The sequence below is a fragment of the Papio anubis genome, chromosome 1 (genome assembly GCF_008728515.1).
Source record: "Papio anubis isolate 15944 chromosome 1, Panubis1.0, whole genome shotgun sequence".
Taxonomy (NCBI): domain Eukaryota; kingdom Metazoa; phylum Chordata; class Mammalia; order Primates; family Cercopithecidae; genus Papio; species Papio anubis.
Genome location: NC_044976.1, coordinates 84,910,206 through 84,923,069, shown reverse-complemented (window position 1 = coordinate 84,923,069; position 12,864 = coordinate 84,910,206). Strand labels below are relative to the sequence as shown.

The 12,864-nt window shown below is 38.6% G+C and overlaps 1 long non-coding RNA gene and 1 pseudogene across 2 annotated transcripts in view; one reads left to right on the top strand and one right to left on the bottom strand.

Annotated features, from left to right (window-relative positions):
• Positions 1–982: 982 nt before the first annotated feature.
• On the bottom strand, positions 983–2,526 carry LOC101008069 (annotated as a pseudogene). The gene is made up of 2 exons (XR_004176067.1): positions 1,921–2,526; positions 983–1,608 (listed from the first exon to the last, which is right to left on the bottom strand). The product of XR_004176067.1 is annotated as a transcription initiation factor TFIID subunit 9-like (transcript).
• Positions 2,527–2,787: 261 nt separating this feature from the next.
• The window catches only part of LOC108580444, a 38,917-nt gene continuing 28,840 nt past the window's right edge, over positions 2,788–12,864 (top strand). The window contains exon 1 of the long non-coding RNA XR_004176066.1: positions 2,788–2,830. This is a non-coding gene — a long non-coding RNA (uncharacterized LOC108580444). The remainder of the gene's footprint in view (positions 2,831–12,864) is intronic.

Sequence of the window (12,864 nt, the reverse complement as noted above, 5' to 3'; positions counted from 1 at the left end):
AAGGCACTGGTCATACCCTGTTCCAGACCCTAGTTCCCAGACATTTCTAGACACATCCTGGGACAGAAGGAAACTTGGTGCGTTGGAGGGAAGGATCCAGTTCTGGCAGGACCCATCACCTGCTAAGAGTCCTTGGGCCCTGAATACCATTTGTTGTAAATACGATCTTTTCTGATTGATTTACCTTGGCATGTTTGTCAAAAATCAGTATGTCTGGATTGATTCTGGACTTTCAACTTGTTCCATTGATTTATATGTTTATTCTTGCATATTCACATATACTACTATATATAATATTGATTACTGTAACTTTACAGTAGATTCTAAAATCTGGTAGTCTAACTCCTCTAAATTTGATTTTCCTCAAAGTTATTTCAACCATTCTAGCTAAATTTCCTTTCATATACATTTTAGAATAAACTTTTTTTCTATAAAAAAAGCCTACTGCAATTTGGCTTTGCACTGAATAGATAGATCAATTTGGGAAAATGAATTGAGTTTTTAATCTATGAACATGGTATATATTTTCATTTATTCTTTAATTACTTTTGGCAATGCTTTGTAATGTTCAATGCACAGGTCTTGCACATATGTTTTTGACTTATTTATTTCTAAGTATTTCATGTTTTTGAAGCTATTGTAAATGTTATTGCTATACCATAATTTATCCATTCTGTTGTTTATGATATTAGAACTATTTAGTTTTTGGCTCTTATGAGTAACACAGCTATGCACATTTTAAAACAAGTATTTTGGTGCACATGTGCAAACATTATTTTTGGATATATTGTTAAGAGTAAAATTACTGGATTGTTGAATATGCATATGTTCAGCTAGAGTAGATAATCCTGATTTTCCAAAGTTTGGTTCCCAAATTTGATGAAAGACATGAGTTTACACACTCAGCAAACTCAACAGGAGTAAGCTGATGGAAGAGAAGACTTCACCCATCATCCCTGCCACAAGGACACCAATTTAACAATTTTTTTTTTCAAATGAATGACAACTTTATTTTTCTTACACTTTTAAGGCTGATGAAAAACCTTCGTTTCATTTGAAAAGTATGGTAACTGTATTTACTCATTAAATATTATTAAAGTTTTCTAAAACACAACTTGAAAACATCCAGCATGCATGTTGAATATCAGTACAATGAATTCAAGACCAAGTATACATGTTATATGCAGCAAGGCTAGATTACAAAGTATCATAGTCATGATCATCATCATCGTCATCATCATCATCTTCACGTTTTCTTTCAATGCATTTGATGATTCATTGGCAGTATTTTGTGATGACACCATATTAGTGGTAATAAGAATGTTTTTGGACCCAATTAATGATGGATTAATCAGAACATTCTGAACTGCTGAGGTTGCAGGAATTGAAGGTTTTACAGCTGGAGACTGCGAAGTAGGCATCTGTACTGTAAACCTTTGACCTGTGAGGGACATGGGAGTCCCTCCTTTAGTTGAAACAGACATGGTCTGTGGGGTTGGTGTGCCTAGTGTGGGAGTACTTGGTCTGCTAGTAACTGAACCAACACTTAACCGCAGGACTGTTATTCTTCCCGCAGAAGTTGATGCCCTTTTCTGTAAAGACTTCAGCCTAGGCCGGGCGCGGTGGCTCAAGCCTGTAATCCCAGCACTTTGGGAGGCCGAGACGGGCGGATCACGAGGTCAGGAGATCGAGACCATCCTGGCGAACACGGTGAAACCCCGTCTCTACTAAAAATACAAAAACTAGCCGGGCGAGAAGGCGGCGGGCGCCTGTAGTCCCAGCTACTCGAGGCCGGGAGGTGAAGAGAATGGCGAAACCCGGGGGCGGAGCTTGCAGCGGCTGAGATCCGCCACTGCACTCCAGCCCGGCACAGAGCCAGACTCCGCCTCAAAAAAAAAAAAAAAAAAAAAAGACTTCAGCCTATAGTTTGGAGCTGTTAAGCAACATCTATCAGGTGGCAAATCTAGACCTGAATATGCCCTTGATCTGTGCAAAGGGGCTTGATTTCGACGGTTCGGTGATATCTAATAAAAAATCTCTTGGGGGAGGAGAGGTAAAAGACTGGTCAGCGCGGCACTGGATTGCCAACTGCACATCATCTGCATCAACGGTAGCTTTCTTAGCATGGCTTGAATAAATGTTTACATCATCTGGAATTGTGGTCACATATCGGAAGGCAAACTCCATCATCTGATTTATACCTCTTGGTTCATATTCTGTAATCCCCATATCCTTCAGGATTTGCGCCATCTTCTGTGCATCATTCGGCATGCTCTTGGGAGAAGCCATCTTGCCAGATTCCATGATATCCGATGATCAGACTTCTCGAGCGAAATCACCAACATTAATGTATTTCAGTCCCGATTTTGACGCAAGTTCTTTGCCTAGTGTGGTTTTTCCAACCCCTGGTGTACCAGATTCAGAAAGACTAAGCAGGTTGCCAAGCAGGAGAGCTGGATCTGCCGACCTCTCTTTACCTCCCCTGGGAGCCTCGGGCCAACGGAATTAACGTTCCGCGTCCCCTCCCCCGCCTGCCGCAACGCCCGTGAGGGTCGGCTCCCGGGCTCTGACAACCGCCTCGTGGCCCTCTACCGGCCTCCGAAGGGGGCACTGAGAAGCTCCTACCTGGGGGCCCGATGCCCAGAGCACTCCGCGCCCCTCGCCTGCCCCCGCCCAGCCCCCAATTTTTTCTTTTTTTAAAATTTGGGATAGAGTCTCACTTTGTTGCCCAGGCTGGAGTGCAGTGGCCTGATCTCGGCTCACTGAAATCTCTGTCTTCCAGGTTCAAGTGTTTCTCCTGCCTCAGCCTCTTGAATAGCTGTGACTACAGGTGGGCTATGTTTTGTATTTTTAGTAAAGACAGGGTTTTGCCACGTTGGCCATGCTGGTCTCGAACTCCTGACCTCAGGTGATCTGCCTGCCTTGGCCTTCCAAAGTGCTGGGATTATAGGCATGAGCCATCATGCCCAGACAAATTGAACAATTATGTACACAGAAAAACACCTTCATAAGAACAAAAATTAAGGTGAACCCTTATAGTACCTGGCTTTAACTATATATCCCTGAAAAAGGCACTGAAGAGATAGAAAAAGCAATCTTGAATCACTGATGCCACCCCCATCCCAACCCTAGCCGTGGTGGCTTGGTGCAGAGAGTGTCTCTGGGCACTGAAGGAGGGAGAGCACAGCAATTGTGAGGAGTTAAACTTAGTTCTGTCCTGATAGAGCATAAAGGAAAACTGGACCAAACTCAGATGACACCCACCCATGAAGGGAGCATTAAAATCAGCCCTTGCCAGAGGGGAATTGTAGATCCCAGAGATCAGAGCTTAAGTTCCCACACACCTCACCACTGAGGGCTGGAGTGCTCTGGGTCTCTGATTAAACTTGAAAGGCAGCCTAAGTCATAAGAATTGCAACTCTTAGGTGAGTTCTAGTGCTGAACTGGACCCAGAGACAGTGGACTGGTGAGGGGCATGTGATATACTGAGACACCAGCTTGGGCAGCTAAGGGAGTGCTGGCATCACCCCTCCCCTAACTCCAGGCTGCTCCACTCATAGCTCCAAATGAGATCCCTGCTTGAGGAGAGGACAGGGAATAGGGGGGAGCACTTTGCTTCCTTCCTTGAGGAGAGGACAGGGAAGGGTGGGGAGCACTTTATCTTGCATCTTGGATACCAGCTCAGCCACAGCAGATAAGGCACTGGTCATACCCTGTTCCAGACCCTAGTTCCCAGATATTTCTAGACACATCCTGGGACAGAAGGAAACTTGCTGCCTTGAAGGGAAGGATCTGGTTCTGGCAGGACCCATCACCTGCTAAGAGTCCTTGGGCCCTGAATAACCAGTAGTGAGGTAGTATGCTGTGGGCCTTGGATGAAACTCTGAGACTTGTGGCTTCAGGTGAAATTCAGCACATTTTCAGCTGTGGTGGCTATGGGACAAAACTCCTTCTGCTTGAGAAAAGCAGAGAAAGAAGTAAAGGGGACTTTATCCTGCCACTTAGGTACCAGCATGGCCACAGTGGGGTACAGCATCAGTGGGCTCTTGCAGTCCCCAATTCTAGTACATGACTCTTGGCCAGCATATCTGGACCTGCCCTGGGCCAGAGGAGAGCCCATTTCCCTGAAGGATGAGTCCCAAGCCAGGCAGAATTCACCACAAGCTGACTTAAGAGCCTTTGGGTCTTAAGGGAACATTAGTGGTAGTCTGACAGAACTCCCTGTGGCCTGTGGTGATAGCTATGGGAGTGAGGCCCCTCGGCCTTTGGAAAGGGGAAGTAAGTGCATCTTTTGGTTTGAGCGCCAGCTCAGCTTCAGTACAATAGAACACCAGGTAGACGTTTAAGGTTTTTGACTCTAGTCCCTGACATCCGGATGGCACCTCTGGATCCACCCAGGGGCTGGGTGAGCTCACCACCTTGAAGGGAGAGACACAGACCTGGGTGGCTTTGCCATCTGCTGATTGCAGAGTCCCAGGGCCTTGAGCAAACACAGACAATTGCCAGGGAGTGGTTATAGCAGGTCTTGGGTGAAATTCAGTGCTGTGCTGGCTTCAGGTCTGACCCAGTGCAGTCACAGTGGTGGTGACCACAGGAGTGCTTGTCACTCACTCCAAGTTTTAGGTGGCTCAGAACAGAGAGAGAGACTTTGCTTGTTTGGGAGAAAGAGAAGAGAACAAGAGTCTCCACCTTATAATCCAGAGAATTCTCCTGGATCTTGTCCAGGATCATTAAGGTAGTACCACTACGAGTCTGCAAGAATCACAACATAACTGGGCTTGGGGTGCCTCTAAAGTGATACAGCTTAGATCACAACACCCAAGTCCTTTAGAATATATGGAAAGCCTTTCCAAGAAGGATGGGTACAAACAAGTCCAGATAGAGGACAGTACAATAAATAACAAATTATTCAATGACCAGAAACTGAAGAAAATCCATAGACATCAAGGCCATCCAGGAAAACATGACCTCATCAAATGAATTAAATAAAACACCAAGGACCAATCCTGGAGAAACAGAAATATGTGATCTTTCAGACAGGGAATTCAATATAGCTGAGGAAGTTCAAAGAAGTTCAAGACAACACAGAGAAGAAATTCAGAATTCTATTAGATAAATTTAACAAAGAGATTGAAATAATTAAAAAGAATCAAGAAAAAATTTTGGAGTTGAAAGCTGCAGTTGGCATACTAAAGAATGTATAAGATCCTTAATAGCAGAATTGAACAATCAGAAGAAAGAATTAGTGAACTTGAAGACAGACTATTTGAAAATACACAGTTAGAAGAGACAAAAGAAAAAAAGAATAAAAAGCAAGGAAGCATGCCTATGGGTTATAAGAAATAGCCTCAAAAGGGCAAACCTAAGAATTATTGACCTTAAAGAGGAGGTAGAGAAAGATATAGGGGTAGAAAGTTTATTCAAAGAGATAACAGAGAACTTACCAAACCTAGAGAAAGATATCAATATCCAAACAAAAATATAACAAGAAGATTATAGAACACCAAGCAGATTTAAACCAAAGAAGACTACCTCAAGACATTTAATAATTAAACTCCCAATGATCAAAGAGAAAGGATTCTAAGAAGAAGAAGAGAAAAGAAACAAGTAACGTACAAAGGAGCTCCAATACATCTGGCATCAGACTTTTCATTGGAAACATTACAGGCCAGGAGAGAGAGGCATGATGTACTTGAAGTGCTGAGGGAAAAAACTTTTATCCTAGAATAGTAAATCCAGTGAAAATATCCTTCAAACATGAAGGAGAAATAAAGATTTTCCCAGACAAAAGCTGAGGGGTTTGATCAACACCAGACCTGTCCCATAAGAAAAACTAAAGGGAATACTTCAATCAGCCAGAAAAGGACATTAATGAGTAATAAGTAATCAACTGAAGGTTCAGAACTCACTGGTAGTAGTAAGTACACAGAAAAATACAGAATATTATAACACCATAACTGTGGTGTGTGAACTGCTTTATCCTAAGTGGAAAGACTAAACAATGAATCACTCAAAAATAATAACTAAACAACTTTTTAAGATATAGACAGTACAATAACATATCAATAGAAACAACAAAAAATTAAAAACTGTGGGGATGAAGTTAGTGTGCAGAATTTTTATTAGTTTTCTTTTAGCTTGCTTGTTTATGCAAAATATTAAGTTGTTATTAGCTTAAAATAATAGATTAAAATGTAGTATTTGCAAGCCTCATGGTAACCTCAAACAAACAAAAAAACATACAATGAATACACACACAAAAAAAGCACAAAACTAAATCATATCACCAGAGAAGATTGCCTTTACTAAAAAAAGACAGGAAGAAAAGAGAGAAGGAAGAGACCACAAAACAACCAAAAACAATAACAAAATGACAGAAGTAAGTCTTTACTTATCAATGTAGCACTAAATGTAAATGGTCTAAACACTTCAATCGAAAGACAGAGTGGTTGAATTAATGAAAATATTTAGATTGGTGCAAAAGTAATTGCGGTTTTTGCCATTACGTTTAGTGGCAAATGCATGGACTAAAAATAAAGGGATGGAAAAAGATATTCTATGCCAATGGAAACCAAAAAATAGCAGGAGTAGCTATACTTGTATCAGACAAAATAGATTTCAAGACAAAAACCATAACAAGAGACAAAGAAGGTAACTATATAATAATAAAGGAATCAATTCAGCAAAAGAATATAAAAATTTAAATATATAAACACTCAACACTGGAGCACCCAGATACATAAGGCAAATATTAGAGTTGTAGAGAGGCAGACCCTGATACAATAACAGCTAGAGATTTCAACACCCCACTTTCAACATTGGACAGATCTTCCAGATAGCAAATCAGCAAAGAAACATCAAACATAATCTGCATTATAAGCCAAATATATCTAATAGATAGTTACAGAATACTTCATCCAATGGCTGCAGAATACACATTCTTCTCGTCAACACATGGATTGTTCTCAAGAATAGATCATGTGTTAGTTCACAAAACAAGACTTAAAACATTTTAAAAAATTGAAATAATATCAAGCATCTTCTTTGACCACAATGGAATAAAACTACAAATTGATATCAAGAGGAATTTTGAAAACTATACAAATACAAGAAAATTAAACAATATGCTCCTGAATGACCAGTGAATCAAGGAAGAAATTAAGAAGAAAATTTAAAAATGTCCTGAAATAAATGATAATGAAAACACAACATACCAAAACCTATTGGATATAGCAAATATAGTACTAAGAGGGAAGATTATAGCTATAAGTGCCGACATCAAAAAAAGAGAAAAAACTTCAAATAAACAATCTAATGATACATCCTAAAGAACTAGAAAAGCAAGAACAAACTAAATCTAAAATTAGTAGAAGAAAAAAGTATAAAGATCAGAGCAGAAATAAATGAATTTGAAATGACTAAAACAATACGAAAGATCAATGAAACAAAAGCTGGTTTTTTGAGAAGTTGAACAAAATTGACAAACCTTAGGCCACACTAAGAAAAAAAGATCCAAATAAATAAAATCATAAATGAAAAAGGAGCCATCACAACTGATACTGCAGAAATTCAAAGCATCATTAGTGAATACTCTGAACAACTATATGCTAATAAATTAGAAAATGTAGATGACATGGACAAATTCCTAGACACATACAACCTGCCAAAATTGAACCAGAAAGAAATCCAAAACTTGAACAGACCAATACCAAGTAATGACATTGAAGCTGCAATCAAAAGTTTCCCAGGAAAGTAAAGCCTGGGGCCCAATGGCTTCATGACTGAATTCTACCAAAAATTTAAAGAGGAACTAATACCAATCCTACTCAAACTATTCCAAAAAAATAGAGGAGGAGGGAATGCTTTCAAACTCATTCTATGGCTCTGAACCAAAGCCAGACAAAGGCGCATCCAAAAAAGAAAAGCACAGGCCAATATCCCTGGTAAATATTGATGCAAAAAATGTCAAGAAAATATTAGCAAGCCAGATTCAACAATACATTAGAAAGATCGTTTATCATGACTAAATGAAATTTATCCTTGAAGGCAAGCATGTTTCCACATGTGCAAATCAATCCATGTGATACGCAATATCAACAAATGAAGGATAAAAACTATATGATCATTTCAATTGATGCTAAAAAATCTTGATAAAATTCAACATTCTTTCATGATAAAAACTCTCAAAAAACTGAGTATAGAAGGAACATACCTCAGCATAAAAAAACCATAAATGAGAGACCCACAGTTAATATCATACTGAATGGGGATAAACTAAAAGCCTTTCCCCTAAGATCTGGAGCATAATAAGGTGCCCACTTTCACCACTGTTATTCAATATAGTACTAGAAGTCCTAGTTAGAGCAATGAGACAAGAGAAAGAAATTAAGAACTTCCAATTTAGAAAGGAAGAATTCAAATTATCCTTGTTTGCAGATGATATGGTCTTATATTTGGGAAAACCTAAAGACTCCACCAGAAAACTATTAGAAGTGATAAACAAATTCAGTAAAGTTGCAGAATACAAAATCAACATATGAAAATTAGTAGCATTTCTATCTACCAACAGCAAACAATCTGAAAAAGAAATTGAGAAAGTAATTCCATTTACAATAGCCACAAATAAAATTAAACACCTAGGAATCAACTTAACCAAAGTGAAAGACCTCTGTAGTGAAAACTATAAAACACTGATGAAAGAAATTGAAGAGGACATCAAAAAATGGAAAGATATTCTATGTTTATGAATTGGAAGAATCAATATTGCTAAAATGTCCATACTAATCAAAGCAATCTACAAATTCAATGCAATCCCTATCAAAATGACATTTGATATGGCTTGGCTGTGTCCCTAACCAAATCACATCTTGATTTGTAATTTCCATAATCCCCATGTCATGGGAAGGACCCAGTGGGAGGTAATTGAATCATGGGGGCACTTGCCCTTATGCTGCGTTCTTGTGATAGTGAGTGATTTCTCACAAGATCTGATTGTTTTATAAATGGCTTTTCACCCCTTTTGCTCAGCACTTCTTCCTGCCACCATGTGAAGAAGGACATGTTTGCTTCCCCTTCCACTGTGATAGTAAGTTTCCTGAGGCCTCATGAAGAAAGACATGTTTGCTTCCCCTTCCACTATCATTGTAAGTTTTTTGAGGTCATACTGAACTATGAGTCAGTTAAACCCCTTTCTTTTATAAGTTACCCAGTCTCAGGTATGTCATTATTAGCAGCATGAGAATGGACTAATACAACATTCCTCACAGAAACAGAAAAAACAATCCTAAAATTTATATGGAACCACAAAAGACCCAGAATAGCCAAAGCTATCCTAAGCAAAAAGCACAAAATGGGAGGAATCACATTACATGACTTCAGATTATACTAAAGAGCTATAATAACCAAAACAGCATTGTACTGACATAAAAACAGATACCTAGACCAATAGAATAAAATAGAGAACCCAGAAACAAATCCATACACTTACACTTAGGGAGATGAGTTCACTAACTCATTTTGGACATAGGTGCCAAGAACATACACTTGGAAAAAGACAGTCTCTTCAATGAATGTTACTGTGGAAACTGGATATCCATATGCAGAATAATGAAAACAGACCCCTGTCTCTTGCCATCTACAAAAATCAAATCAAGATGAATTAAAGACTTAAATCTAAGACTTCAAACTATGAAACTGCTACAAAAAAACTTGGTGAAATTCTCCAGGACATTGGTCTGGGCAAAAATTTATTGAGTAATACCACATGAGCACAGGCAACCAAAGTAAAAATAAACAAATAGGTTTACTCACAATAAAAAGCTACTGCCTAGGGAAGGAAACAATGAGCAAAGTGAAGAGACAGCCCACAAAATGGAAGAAAATATTTGCAAACTACCCATTTGGCAAGGAACGACTAACCAGAATGTATAAGGAACTCAAGTCTATGGGAAAAAAATCTAATAATCTAATCAAAAAATGGGCAAAAAATTTAAATAGACTTTTCTCAAAAGAAGACATACAAATGGCAAATAGGCACATGAATAGGTGCTCAACATCACTGATCATCAGAGAAATGCAAATCAAAACTACAATAAGTTATCTTTTCACTCCAATTAAAATTGTTTATATCCAAAAGACAAGCAATACCAATGCTGGTGAGGATGAAGAACCCTCATATACTGTTGGTGGGAATGTAAATTAGTACAGCCATTACAGAGAACAATTTGGAGATTCCTCAAGAAAATTAAAAATAGGGCTATCATATGATCCAGCAGTCCCACTACTGGGTATAGACCCCAAAGAAAGGAAATCAGTATTTCAAAATGATATCTGTACTCCCATGTTTATTGTAGCAGTGTTCACAATAGCTAAGATTTGGAAGCAAGTTAACTGTTCATCAACAGATGAATGGTTAAAGAAAATGTGATATATATATACACAATGGAGTCATAAAAAGTACACAAGCCATAAAAAATGAGATTCTGTCACTTGCAACAACATGGATGAACTGGAGATTATTGTGTTATGTGAAATAACCAGGCACAGAAAGACAAACATCTCATGTATCACTAATTTGAGAGATCTCAAAATAAAAACTGTTGAACTCATGGAGATGCAGAGTAAAATAATGGTTACCAGAGGCTGGGAAGGGTAGTTGGGCACGGGGGAGTGGGGATGGTTAATGAGTACAAAAAATAATTACAAAAGTAAATAAGACGTACTATTTGGTTGCACACCAGTGTGTCCATAGTCAATAATAATTTAATTGTGCATTTTAAAATAACTAAATTAGTATAGTTGGATTGTTTGTAACACAAAGGACTAATGCTTCAGGGGATGGATACCCCATTCTCCATGATGTGATTATTTCACATTCATTCCTGTATCAAAACATCACATTTAGCCTATAATTACATACACCTACTCTGTACTCACAAAAATTAACAATAAAAAAAATTAAAGAAGAAACAACTTCAACATACCACAAGTAGGGTAACTTCAAAGATATCTTTGTGGAGACACATTATAGTGAAGGTGTTGAAAGCTAAATACAAAGCAAGAAAAAAAAGGAGCAAGAGAGAAGTGACTTGTCATGCAAAGGGATTCTCAATAAGATTAATGGCTAATTTCTTATCAGAAACCATGGTGACCCAAAGGCAGTGGAATGACATATTCAAAGTTATGAAAGAAAAAAACTGTCAACCAAAAATTCTATAATCCTGAAGAAATGGAAGAAGTAGAAAGAGCCCAGTGTCCGTAAACTGATGAATGGATTTAACAAATGAGGTATATCCATACAGTGGAACATTATTCAGCCATAAAAAGGAATGAAGTACTGATAACATGCTACAATGAAGATGAACTTTGAAAACATTATGCCAAATGAAATATACTAGATGAAAAGTCCCACATATTGTATAATTACATTTATATGAAATATCAAGATAGGCAAATACATGGTGACAGAAATCAGACAGTACTTATCAGGGCCTGGGGTGAGGGGAGAGGAAATGGAAAGCAACTGCATAAAGGGTATGATATTTTTTTCTGGAGTGATGAAAATGTTCTAGAATTAGATAGCAGTGATGATTGTACAACATTGTGAATGTGATCCACCCACTATGGCCTTCCAAAGTGCTGGGATTATAGGCTTGAGCCATTGCGCCCAGCAAGAATATTATTTTTAAAAGCAGAAAATAATATATCTTTCATGGTAGCTTTTTAAGACACTGTATTACTTTGAATTAACTCTAGCAACAGGGTTTTTCTAATCTCAATTCTTACCACATGGCTGCCTTTCCCATATAAAGTTAAGGGCTTGTACTTTAAAATGATTAAAATGGTACATTTTGTGTTATGTGAATTTTACCTTGTTCAGTAAAATAAATAATGATAATATTGGATTATAACTAAAAGGATAAAATAAATATCTCTGGGTCTATATAGGAGAAATCCTACTAAAAGCATTGCAATTCATAAATGAAGGAGAAATGAGAACATAGAAATCACCATAGTAGGCTATGCGTGATGACTTACACCTGTAATCCCAGCACTTTGGGAGGCTGAGGCGGGTGAATTTCTTGAGCCCAGGAGTTTGAGACCAGGCTCTGCAACATGACGAAACCCCATCTCTAAAAAAAAGGCAAAAAATTTGCCATCCGTGGTGGTGCATACCTTTAGTCTCAGCTACCCAGGAGGCTGAGGTGGGAGGATCGCTTGAGTCTGGGAGGCTGAGGTTGCAGTGAGCCATGATGGCACCACTGCACTCCAGTCTGGGTGACAGAGTGAGACTTTGTCTCAAACAACAACAATATACAAAGAAAAAACCCACCATAATAATAACTGTTGCACGTGAAGCCCATCTTTTCATATGCTTATTTTTGTTAACTGTGTATCTTTGCTGAAGATCTGTTCAGACTTTTTGCTTGGTTTTTTTTCCCCCCAACTGGATTGTTCATATTTTTATTAGAGTTACAAGGTGTTTTTTTTTTTTTTTTTTTTTTTTCTTTCTGAGATGGAGTCTCGCTCTGTTGCCAGGCTGGAGTGCAGTGGCACGATCTCAGCTCACTGCAACTTCCACCTCCTGAGTTCAAGCAATTCTCCTGCCTCAGTATCCCGAGCAACTAGGACTACAGGAGCGCACCACCACACCCAGCTAATTTTTGTATTTTTTTAGTTGAGATGGGATTTCACCATGTTGGCCGGGATGGTCTCGATCTCTTGACCTTGTGATCCGCCCTCCTCAGCCTCCAAAAGTGCTGGGATTACGGGCATGAGCCACCTCACCTGGCCAGAGTTACAAGTTTTTAATTGGATATATGATTTGCAAATATTTTCTTCAAAGCTTGTCTTTTCATGTTTTTT